The sequence below is a fragment of the Falco cherrug genome, chromosome 10, assembly GCF_023634085.1.
Source record: "Falco cherrug isolate bFalChe1 chromosome 10, bFalChe1.pri, whole genome shotgun sequence".
Taxonomy (NCBI): Eukaryota; Metazoa; Chordata; class Aves; order Falconiformes; family Falconidae; genus Falco; species Falco cherrug.
In genome coordinates, this window is record NC_073706.1 from 9,287,756 (window position 1) to 9,300,310 (window position 12,555).

Consider the following 12,555-nt stretch of genomic DNA (forward strand, 5'->3'; position numbering starts at 1 on the left):
AACCGAAGTATTGCCACAACCAATGTTTATAACATGTAATGTAATATTCAGATGGCACACAAGTTTTGCATTTTTAATTTTACTTGATTCACAAACTTGAATATTCTTGATTTAAATAAATATGCAGAACATCAACTAAAAGTCCAAATAGAAGTTTTTTGTTCTAACCAGTTTATTTCCAGAAAGGCTCTGTTAGTCATTCCCAACAATTTCACCAGCAGACTCAGACTCTGCTTCTGTTCACAGAATAATCATGTGCAGATTCAGATTTTCTCCAACATGTTCATTACTTGAATAACATTCAGAAAATGAATTCATCAGACAGTCAAAATTAAAGATGTGTTGTGAGTTGTCACTTACACCACCTGCTATTGTGGCTATTCTCTGGCTAATTGAGGGCGCAGGCACTTTGAGGATGAATACCCGTTTGTGTGAAGATTTCACGTTTGCTGGAAATATTCATGAAGCTTTAAGAAACACTTTCCGTGTACAGAGCCAGCACAAGGACTATGCATCGCTTAAGCTGCATTAAAAAGGCTACTTTTGAATAATTTAAGACACTAATCAAAGGGCTACTTTGGGACGGGTAATAGAAGCTATTACTATAGAGTATAACGTCAGTATTCAAGTGCAATAAGATTTAAGTTTTGCATACATCTTGTACGTGCTGTCTGCATTTGACTAGATTTATGCTTTCTGCATATTTTAGCCACCAAAATTCTGTCTTAACTCAAAAAGAGTTGTTTTCTAAACAGGGCTAATATCCTTAAGTTTCTGTTTTGGCATTTTTAACCCAACAGATAAATGTTCCTTGTTTATCTGACCATTCAAAATCAACATACCTGACAAAATAACAGAAAGCTACAAGAGATTGGTTAGGAAAAATATACCATACTTGGTTTCCTTCCCCATCAGTTAATGATTATTAAGATGCTGACATTCATAGTTCTCACACAAGATATTAGAGCAAACCAATAATTTGGGTCCTATCAAACAAAAGCTATCTGCCAAATATATTAATATGACAGTTATTTTGGCACATTCATCGCTTAATACATGACAAGTGTTTCAGATTTGGTCTTAAAAGAACCGTGTTATTACTAAGAGGCAAACCAAACACCCACCTTTATAAACATGTTACTATTTCTGAGGATTTGGGGAACAAACACAAAGGAAAAAAAATCTCTAAGGGAAAAAAAAGTGGTTTCTGCATTGTAAAAATCTGCACAGACACATCACGAGTGTTACTCAGGTGATATGTAACTACATAAACAAGGTACTGTCCTTCCTGCCTTTGGGTACCAAGAAATTGCTGTCCTCTTAATACTCATCCATTTCTAATTTATATCAAGATGCAGGTTGTATCTTACCTTTGAAAAAATATATTTAAATTGCAATGACAGAGTGATAGCACTGTTATCTGGAACTATAATTTTAGTTGGTATGCATGATAGCACAAATTGTATGAAATGATGGGGTATTTTGGATAGCATTGTAAAGATTTTATTACAGTTTTGGAGCCGTAAGCCTCCCGAAGTTCTGACTATGTTACAAGTGTGGAGGCCAGAGTTTATTCATATGGGTTCTTTCCTGAGATCTGGAAGGAGACTAAATCAAATAACAGGGATTTTCAGAGTTTGCTTACTCTTACCATGTTATTTTTAAGATTCAGTATATATTTGAATAATAACATAGAGGAGAGCACAGTATTTAGAAACAAGAAATATAAAGCATACTGAGATTCTTAAAACATGCACATGCATTTGTGTTTACTTCTTCTAGGCTATATTGTAGTGAAATAGAAACAGAAACAGAGAAAATATATGAAAATAAATGGAAATAAAATAGTGGAAAGAGTAACACCAGTATAGAAATGCATTAAAAACTTTCTATATTTCAATAAAATTTACTATTAAAGGTTATATTTTAAAATGTTAGCTATCATTACAAATATAAATTAATAATCTGGGTTAGTACTGTAGAAAAAAGTGTTGCGTATGTGGATTTATTTTTAAGACCTCTGTGAGGCTGTTTATAAGAAATTTGCTATAAATTTCTCTTAAATGTAAAGACATATATGTCTGTTTTATATTCATCTTTGGTGTTTTCTTGAATTCTTCTGACTGATACGGGTTTAGCAATATAACGTAAAATTATGTGTAATATACACCAATCAGACATCTCTATTCTCTTTCATTTAACCCACTTCAAATTTGTTTTTATTGCTATTCTTCACAGAAAACCCATGAACATTAGAGACTATGGCTTTAATTAGAAGTAATTTGTATGTTGACTTATACCTTTGAAGAACATTTGTTCATTTTTGCAACTAAATTAGAATTTTTATGTTATCCTGAGAAAAAAGACAACGCAGAATTGTCTTTCTCACTTTAGATAAAGTCAGGTGAGACTGGCTATAAACTGGTCAGTAATTGAGGCTCTCTGTGGCCTTATCTACAACTTCTTATAGAAATAAGTCTCTATAGAGTCAAATTCACCAACTTAATTGGGGAGATTTCTTTTTCAAAAGACGCTGATAAGTAAACAAGCAGCTACCTGAGATGAACTAATTTGAAAGTAAGGCTGCTGCAAAACAAAAAAATGACTCATAATGATAAACAGTTTTTCTCTGTTTCCTCCTTTGTCTTTTTTTAACCATCAAGTTTAAAGCTTCTACAGCGCTTTTTTTCTACTTTATAGGAGACAACTGACATTCTGTGGTAAATGGAAGAAAGAGCAGAGCAGAACTGAAAATCCTCTAATGCACTGACACTAACTTGCCCTCTATTGTTGAAAATGAGCAGGCAATCATGATTGTTCATCAAATGGCTCCTAATGCAGTTAAAGCATTCAGCTATAATTTCTCCTTGCATTTATAATTACTGTCATAGACTGCACACCTCAGTGAGCAGATTAAAGCTATAAACTATTTAGCCGTAGCTTTAAGATGAGGAACTTGATTTGTCTGGCAGCAGTTATTTGTTAGAGAGCTTGACACTTCACATAAAAATGACTCAACTTGATGAAGAACAATGCAGTTTAAGCAATGCAGTGATTTTAAATCAGTCATTATACCACGCCCTGTAAGAATTGCAAAGCAATTTGTTAAATGATATATAGGACACGTAGATAACTGTATGTGTTAAGTATACCAAAATAGAAGATTTTTTTCTTCTGTGGATTTTATTTTCTCATCCCTCTGAAACAGTAGGAGCTGCTCTGAACATCATATTCCACTATTAGCCAGTATTGGTGTTACACGGGCAAGGACAGTTGCATGGATTAGTAGCCCAAAACTATATTTTAGAGAATTTAGCTTGCTCTTCATCTTTCATTTCTTCTTAGCAAGAAACATTAAAAACTGAGAGACCCTTTCAGGAGAATCAGACATGCTGGAACGTAGCTGCCTACAGTTATGTCCATCAAGCCTTTGTAAGCAGAATTTATCAACAGAACTGAGGGTTCTGCTCACCACGTCACCAGCCAGAGAGAGAGGGTTCATTGCAACACGCGCCTTGAGTGTGCGGTTCAAATGGGACTTTTCTGACAACAACTTGTTCGAAAATGATGAGTTCTCAGTGGTAAAAAAATTCTTTAGGGAAGTCCCATTTTGAAATAGACTCTTGCTGTAATAAACTGGGTAAAGTTGCTGAGTACCACGAGAGCAAGAAGAGGAGACAGGAATAGGAAGAGGAATAGGTTGGCCTTTCCGCTGTGCTGGAGGAGAGATACAGAGTTCATCTTCAGTAAGGAACTACCTCCAACCCATCACACCTCCCTCAAAATAGTCCTGTTGGGGTGACACCTCAGTTCTCCTAATCCTCTGAAATGTATCGATTTCCCCAAAGTGGTAGATGAGGTTACTTTTTTAAATTTAGTATTTTTAAATCTTCAAAATTTTCCTGTATAGCACTTTTTCAATCTAGCAATAGTCCTTGTAAAACTAATAATAGTGTGTTCCTGGCTTCCCTGAGAGCAGGGTCAGGCCAGATGACACATCAGAGGGTGTCAGCACAGATATATCAGTGCAGATTTACTTGCTTTTTATGAATACTACAGGTTGCTATTAAGATCAATATTATTTAACATTGCATTAGCGCATCCAACTCACTAGGTCAACCCATATTGTTTCTAGGCTCTGTATAAGCACACTGTATATGACAGTTTCTGCCCCTAAAAGGCAGGAGCTCTTCTGCTCACGAAGAAACAGCAACTTTTAAGTATTTCAACCAGATTTTAACTGACCTTGAATAGCACCTACTCCTCAAGCATTCAGTATTCATAAGGATATCAAAATCTTGCCTTCTCCTTGTTGCGCCTGATATTATTAAATGCTACAGCCTTCATAATCTATAGCAGAACATTTTTACCCAGTGAGATTTCAAAGGAAGGGTATCTGAGTCTTATTTATACATTTTATACCTTAGCAATCAAATCGCAAAGATCAATAACAAAACGAAAAGACATAAGCAGTACCCAGCCCTCAAAAGCACCTTTCAATAAAAATAACATAATTTAGCAGGATGATCACTCAGTGCAAATATGATGGAGCACAGATGGAAAAAGGAAAATTATAGATACAGCTTTATGGGAGGAGGAAAGGAGGAAGAGATTTTTCACTATTTATTGGGATAATGAGCAGATAATTCATGATTATTAAGCTGTAGTCTTCAGGCCTCATTCTGCAACCTCTTCCCATCTCCTCAGTTCAGAACTGCGTCTTTTTGTGCATCTAGGCAGAGTCCATTGGCAGAGGAAGGATCAGGCCTTTACACTAGTTTTCACACGTCAGCAGAGTCATGCAGGATTTACACCAGTGCAGCTCCAGCTCAGGATCCTGCCTGAGAGAAGAGGAATGAGGTAGAACAACACACAGCACAGAGCTGATGTCTGAAGTGTGATGGCGTTTCTTTTCAAGAGCATCTCCCCTTCAGGAAAGGGGCAGCAGACCCTGGGTTTCCAGCCGGTGATAACATTAAGACACTGCACCAGGTAGCAAGATGACAGCCCCTGAGAGATCCGAGGGGACCAATGCTCATCCTGCCACCTCCCTGTGTCTGGAGAATCGCATTTTGCCGAGAGCATGAATTGGCCAAGCCCTTGAAGGTGTGAGGTGGCAGAAGGGTTTCCTGCACTCAAGTTTGGAAGAGAGATCCTGCTCTGGGGTGCAGTGTTGGCTCCGTTGGCTCTTCTCCCTGGCAGATGGACAGATGGGATGGCCGTGGGTCATGGCAGAGGCCAGGCAGCCAAGAGGAGCGTGCATTGCGGGTTGGAGACAGAGGGAACTGCAGCAGCTTGCTGGAGCAGACGGAAGGAGGGAGACATGGGGCCAGGAGGGGACATGTTCATTGTAGTAAATTTAGACAATCTCTTTATTGAAACAAAACAGTTCCTCCTCCCCTCCAAAATCCCTCCCTTCCAGCACTCAGCACCAGCTCTTTTGCCAGGGGTCAGCACGTGCAGCAGTGGGGGAGGGAAGGACGGAGGAGTGTAGGAGGTTGTCATGTCTAATGAATACCCTGAATGTATCGAGATATATATTTTTTTCATTTCAGAAAAGGTTCCATTAAGAGGGAGACAGCCCTAACATGTGCTTTGGCCCCTCATCAGATTTATGAGTATTTGCTCTGCTCTTTAATAAGAAACTCTGCAGCAACTGCCACCTTGCCTGCTCTCCCTGAGATACACAGTGGCTTCTCGGGGAAATGCACTTCATTATTAATGTGAATTTGTACGTTTTTATGACACTGCTTGGGGGAAGGGGCAGGCAGAGATTTCCTGGTGATATATGCTCATTTCTAACCATTTATTGTCCCAGACAATCGAAGAACAATGATAAACATTGTTATAGAAAGTGGAGGGTGCCGCAGTGACATTTTTGAAGGGAAAAGAGAGGTGGCTAAAGTGGCTTTGATGTGGTTGTTTCCCTCCACTCCACCTCCTCCAGCAGCTGTGTCAGATCAAGCAACACAGGGGTATATGCAGTAGCAGTTGCTGCCTCCCCTCACCCGCCTTTTCTCAGGCCAGCCAAGACCATTTGCTTGGTGCTTTGCTACAGTGGAGGGGGTACAGATGAAGGAGGAGGAGTTCATCCTTTGGGAAGCCTGTACTGCAGAGGATCGTAGGCCTCGGAGTCCCCGTGGATGCTCAGAGTCCCCATGCCCCTGTACTCCAGCAGTCTCTTTTCAATTTATTATCAAGTGGCCAGCATGGAAACTCTGTGCACACAGCAGCAGCTGCAAGGCTAAGCAGGCCAGGAAGAGAAAGGTGAGGGTATGAGGACACAGTTTACTAAGATGTTGTCAGCATCCTCCAGTTTCCATATCTATTGTCACCCTCATCCATGATTAACACAACCACTCAAGAGCTCCACCAGGTGATAAAAACAGTGGGTTTGGGCTGCATTGGAGAACCAAAAAAGTTCAGCCTTCAGGCTCACCCCAAGTAGCATCATCAGGAAGGCCATGACATCCACATGCTCTTTTGTTTCTCTCTTCTCCTGCCTTTCCCATTAGTGCTCTGCATCATCTGGTGAAGGTCGAGGCTGGTTTACACTGCCTGCACCACACAGTCCCTCAAGCTCCAACAGCCCTGGTGCTTGAGGGAGCTTCCCTGGTCCCCGGTTGGGATATTTGCTCTCTGCATCACTGCCAGGCTGAGCTTTCTCTGTGTCGTGGAGCCGGTAGCCTCCAGCTATAAGTGAACGATTGCCATGTTTTGTGCTCATATTCTATTCCCTAGCCCTAAGTATACACAATCCTTTGTAACAGGAGATGTGCCCAACAGCTGAACACTGCTAAGACTTTCTTCATGACATTTTTCTGCTCTTCTCATAAAGCTGAATTAAAAGTGAGGTAAGAACATTAGAATAGCCATACAGGGTCAGGTCAAAGGTCCATGTGTCCATCCTATCTCTGCCCATGACCAGTATGAGTGTAAGCACAGGTGGTGCCCTTCCCAGAGCACTCCCCCAGCCTCCAGATTTATGGTTCAGGGACTACTTCAGCTGGAGGAGATTATTTTCCTCTGCTCCCAGAGCTGCAGAGAATATGCAGGAGGCCTTCTTGATAGCTGCAGAAGCTTGGGCACAACTGTGAGGCCTCTTGGGGTGAGCTCTGAAGGTGCCCAACCCTAAGGCAGGGGGAAGAGGGTGTACAAACCAGCCCATGGCAGTCAGACCAGTGCTGAGCCTTCGTGCTTCCTCTTTGCCTATGGCTAAGGAAGGAGTCACACCCAGAGTGCAGAAGTGATACCTACCAAGCCCCCAGACATAAGGGTATCACACCTTATTCCATTCTCTGTTCAGCTTTCCCTGGGAGTTTACCATGATGCAATAAAAATGCCACCCTCAAAAGATTTCTTTCTCAACTGTATATGGAGCGGGACTTGCGGTCTTACTGCAGAGCTTATACTAGCTGGACCAGTAATTCAGAGGATGCAAAACTGCTCGTTCTGTTGCACATATATAATACTAGTTTGACCCCTTCTGGGTTTGCTTTCAGCTTTTCTAAACCTCCAAAGCATTTGGTGCGCAAACAGTGACTCTCCCCTCTCCTCTTGAAGAACCGTTGAAATCTCAAATGTGGAACTGCTGTTTTCATTGTCATCTAATGAAAACTCACAAACACTCCCTATTTCTGAAAACCCCAAGTTTATACCATGAGTCACACAGACTACCTGAAATTATCTATCTCAATACATGCAACCGATATCCTGGTGTAGTGCACAGCTGCTGCTAGATCTCTCCCTCACACAGCAGTACCTCTCCACTTCTCTCTGGTTTCAAGCCAAGGTTTAGGAGAACCTTTCTGTCCAGTTCTCTGTCGCTGCCCTCTGCCGCTCTTCATGCGATCCTGTGCAGCCTCCCCATAGCCACATGTGCAGCAGTGTTCCAAGCACAACAGTGGCTACACGATGCTGACTATGTTTCTGGGGGACAAGACAAGCTACTGGCACTGAGCACTGTTGGGACTGCATCCTCATGGCTACCAACTTTCTTTACAGGGCCATTAAAAAGGCTGATGTTGCTTTTTACCCACCTCTTGATCTACATCCCAAGGGACATCACAGAAGAAGAATCCCACTGGGATATGACAATACTGTGGCCTTTTTCTGCCTGTGCTCATGTGAACACACCACTCTTCTACTGGAGAAGGGCAAATTTAATACTTCCTTCATGCTTGCTCAGCTCAGGGGCAAACAGCTGCATGTGGATCAGTCTTTAGTGAAGCTCACCATAGACTAGACATACACAGATAGATAGGTTGTGGGTGGGCTTCCAGTTCAGTAATTCACTTCCCTCCATAATCCTATGGAGCCCTAATCTGTTGGCCTTGGGTTTTTATGGTACAAGACCTAGGTTTGTCATCCAGGGGAAAAATGATGGGGGAGGTAATTCTGTTTATTTGATCAGTGTTTTTTTAAAACACTGTCTGCTCCCAGGAATTATGTGGTGGCCTTCTTTTATAAATCACAATTGCAAAAAAAAAAAAAAAAAAAATAGCTCTCAGTATTTTTCCAAAGGGATTAGGGTGAAAGTTCCTACACTCATATTTCATGTCTGGAAAAAAATATCAACAAGAGTGATAAGTATAGCCAAAATGAGTGTAAAAGCACACCCTGTCATTTGTTTTCCATGTGCCATATGTTTTCTGAATTCTGCACCTCCCACATACAAATTGCATGCAATAATGTTGGGTGCACACATTACTCAGGATTATTTAGTTAAGCCCTGCCTATATGGATGGAATTAACTTAGATAAAGTCAAGCCACTGTGCTTTGTTTTGTTTTTTGCTTATTCTGGATTCATAGAGTAGAAAATTAAAGATCCCACTGTGCCAGGCTTCATGTCATTTTGTTTTAATTTAATTCATCTCTTCAATTGTCCCTGTTTCTCCTTCTCTTTGAGTATCGTCAGTAGGTGGTCCAAGCATCAACCAGAAGATTTACTGGCAAGACTAAATGTATGAACACTATGAACACATTGTTTTTCTGATATGATTTAATGACCTTTTTGGCATTCCCATGCCTGTTGAAATCTTCCATAATAATTCCCTTTGGCAGCCAAAGCTCCTGTTGATGAGGTGAAAGCTGATGCAAATGTCAAATGTCAATAAATTTGTAATCCATAGATGTAATACTTGGTGCTGGTGTGAGACAGCGTTAACCAGAGGGCAGCAAGAGACACCTAAGATATGAGCTACATCTTCTTACTGTGAACAGAAAGCACACAAGAAAGGAATGCCACCTCCAAAACCTCTCCATAGCCAAGCTCTTTTCCTTCTCCAGTCTCTGTTCTCCCTACGAGCTTTCTGAATTGCTGAGCTTTGCCAGAGGAGGGGTTTATGGCTTACGTTTGGCAGAGCAAGTCTGGTGATGCAGGTTCTGTCCCTTGTTCTGCTTTTGACTCATCGTGTGAGGCTGGGATTTAACTTCACTGCTTCTAAAGGAGCTCTTCACAGTTGAGAGGTTTCAGAGGCTTCAGAGTTTGATCCTGGAAATGATTAGTTATGCAAGATATTCCAGTAAATTAACAAGACCGCTTATATAACCTAGGTGTTGCAGGACTGAGTCATGACTCATTTATAGTTTTAAGATGCTTGGAAAGGGCGAGCCATATATGAAGCCTGATTTTATATGCAATAAAGACATAAGAACAATCACATAATTTCCCAAGAGATATTCTTAAGGGCCCTCCGCTTTGACCTTTGGCTCTGAAAAGCTCCAGTTTGTTTGACATTGAAAAAAAACAAATGTGTGAATACAGTGCCATGAGCATTTGCACTTTGAACACGCTGGGGCGGAACACAGCTGAACTGGAAAAGGCTGCAACAGCTAATGTACTGGGAAAATATAACAGAGGCATTTACTTAATAACTCAACTAATTCCTTTAGCTCACCTTGTAGAGATTTAACCTTTGAATGAGAAAGTCCCTAGTTCAAAATCCTGTGTCTCCTCTGTCCTCATGTTAATTTTGAAATTATATATCATTGTTGAGAGGCCCTTGTGTTGAGCATTACAGGCTATTTTTCATGTCTAAAATGGGGAATTATAACTGAACATTAGCTACTGGCTATAAATCACATGGAACAAAGTGGCATCTGCATACACTCAGTAACGAGAGTGGGAGAATTGTAACTTACTTAAAGCAAGACAGGAAAGAGGACACAAATGCACTAGCAGAGATAATTGTGACTCGAGAAATCTAATGGGTTTTCCAACTGTGTGATGCTCTGGAGTCCTGTTCTCTGGAGCTCTCTACAACCAGTGTTTTAAGCACACGGTCACAGGAGGAGCTCAGTCAATCTGGAGGGCAAACGAGGAGTTGGAAGCTATTTCACACACCCCTGCAATGCTACCACGCTGAGGTCGTGCTGGGCCAGGGCTGGGGTAGGAGAGAGCCTTTCACAGCCTGCCTCTTTTGCTCTCCCCATCACCCATTCTCCATCAGCAGGCATGAGTGACCAGTGACCACAATTCCCTCTCCCTGGGATATGTTTTTATTTCTAATTGTAGCTAAAGCCCAGGTAAGGAGGAGGCAGCACAAGGCTGTTAACAGCAGTCATTGAGGTTGCTGGGTACGGGCTGACCAGCTCCTTCTCTGCTGCTCAGCTCGCAGGGCAGGAAGCCCCACTGCTCACTGCTCTTGTGCCTTTCTGAACAGTCCACTGATGATACTTAAAAGAAAACAAAATAAGCTGAATGTGACCTCATTCTTGCATTTGCCTCTGCTGGCCCTTCTCCCCTGCCCCCCCCTTTCTTTTTTTTGGGGGGGGGGGGGTGCGGGTCTTTTCCTTTTGAGAATGCTTCCAAGATCTCTCATGTTCTCATTTGGGTAAAGCAAGATCTACCTGTTGCCCTGTGTCACTGGAAATTATTTGGCCCCTTTCTAAGACAGAGATCATCTTGCACTCAATACAACACCTTGCATGGTAAGATCTCATGTCTGCTATTCTGCTATTGGTTTTTGGACCCTAATGCATCAATAGCTTAAATTCTCAAAAAGCCGACTACACACATCAGCCGAAGATGCTAGTCTCCCAGGCTGTCTGCTACTGTCTGTATGTTCAGATATTCCTCATTTGGGAGTCATACACCTTCATCCGTACAGCACCAGCCACTGGAGGTGCCTAACAAACTACCTGAACTGAATGTAGCCAGGGACTTCGGATTAGTTCTCGTTGCAATGCAGGTCTCTTCTTAAAAAGAGGACAGACCCCTGCAAGGAGATTTTACTGAAATTAAAGCTTTAGATTTCTTTCATAACAGACCATAAAGAATACAGTTTCTACAGCCTGGCCAGGTCAGCATCCTGGCAGAAGGCATTTGCTCAGGAGCTGCCACCACGTCAGAGGTACCAGGAGTCCTCCTGCTGCAGCCTGGTGAAGGTGACCTGCTGACTGGTGCAATGTCCTTTTCTGCTCCCTTACTCAGTATCCCAATCCGGCAAGTGGGTGCAGTGTTTCCAGGATTAAATTCAATAGTCAATACTTCATGTCCCTCACAGCTTCCTAACAAACCCTGGCCTTGCTCCAGCACTCCATCCCCACGCAGCGAGCCAGAAGCAGTGGTCCCTGAGCAGTGGGGTGTTGTTCTGTTTGTGCAGTGCCAAGCACAATGGGTTTCTAGAAGCTCCAGGACTACTCTCTGAGTAACAGTAATTGCAATAGGTGCTTTGCCGATTAGAGGCCAACTTAAGAACATTTTTGAAAGCTTTGCAGAACAGAGGCCTATATGGTATATATTTATTAGGTTGTTCAGCAGTAATTCAGACAGCTGAGAATTGTTGAGGACCTGGTCTATCTAATTGTGTGTCTAAATCATAGTTTCACCGTGATTCAGAGGTACTAATGTTATAGTCTACACAGAATGGCTTAGGTTATATGGTCAGATTCCTGCAGATGGTCAGTTTGTATCATAAAATTTAACATTACAACTTGCAACATAAAGCTACTGCCTCAAATTTATTATATATTGCAGCACAACACGCAAATTCATACTAGATGCAGTATATGCCTAGACATTAATGTGAGCAGAGGATGAAATATCCTCTTCCCAGCTCACTGGCACATGTTCCCCTCAGAGCAGAATTGAATTGTCCAGAATCACCAGAGAAGAGGAAGTCACCGGGAGCCCAGCCCGGTGCAGTGCGGGGCTCCCTGGCTGCAGGGACACAGGAAGGACATCCCACACCCCGCGGCATGAGGCCCCAGGGTTTCGGAACTCGCAGTTCTGCTCTCTGTATCATGCATGCAAGAGCTGAGCTCTCAGCAAAATCTTTTTATTATTCGTCATAAAGAATCGCAGCTGTGAAAAGCAAACTAGGGAAGGAGAGTGGGAACAGGCAGGCACTCTCTCTTGGACTGATGTAAATCAGGAGTAACTCCACTGCAAGTCCGCTAAATTATGTTGTTGTCACTCGGACATCAGATCAGAATCAATCCCTTTACCTGCAATAGATGAGTGAAATGTACAGCTGTGTGTCCAGGAGCCTGCTAAGCTTCTTGGAGAGTTGCTGTCAGTGTGCCCAGGGCAGGAGCATATTTTTTTTCTT

The 12,555-nt window shown here is 42.0% G+C and overlaps 1 protein-coding gene across 5 annotated transcripts in view; it reads left to right on the plus strand.

The window, feature by feature from the left end:
- The window catches only part of TSHZ2 (teashirt zinc finger homeobox 2), a 232,055-nt gene that overhangs the window by 142,451 nt on the left and 77,049 nt on the right, over positions 1-12,555 (plus strand). Inside the window, exon 3 of one of the 5 annotated variants that reach the window (XM_055722014.1) lies at positions 4,737-7,991. The exons of 3 other annotated variants lie outside the window; for them this stretch is intronic. The gene's annotated coding sequence lies outside the window, so the exon portion shown is untranslated. Of the gene's footprint in view, positions 1-2,700; positions 4,707-4,736; positions 7,992-12,555 lie in introns of those variants that run through there. One more of the 5 variants, XM_055722015.1, reaches the window with a different exon arrangement.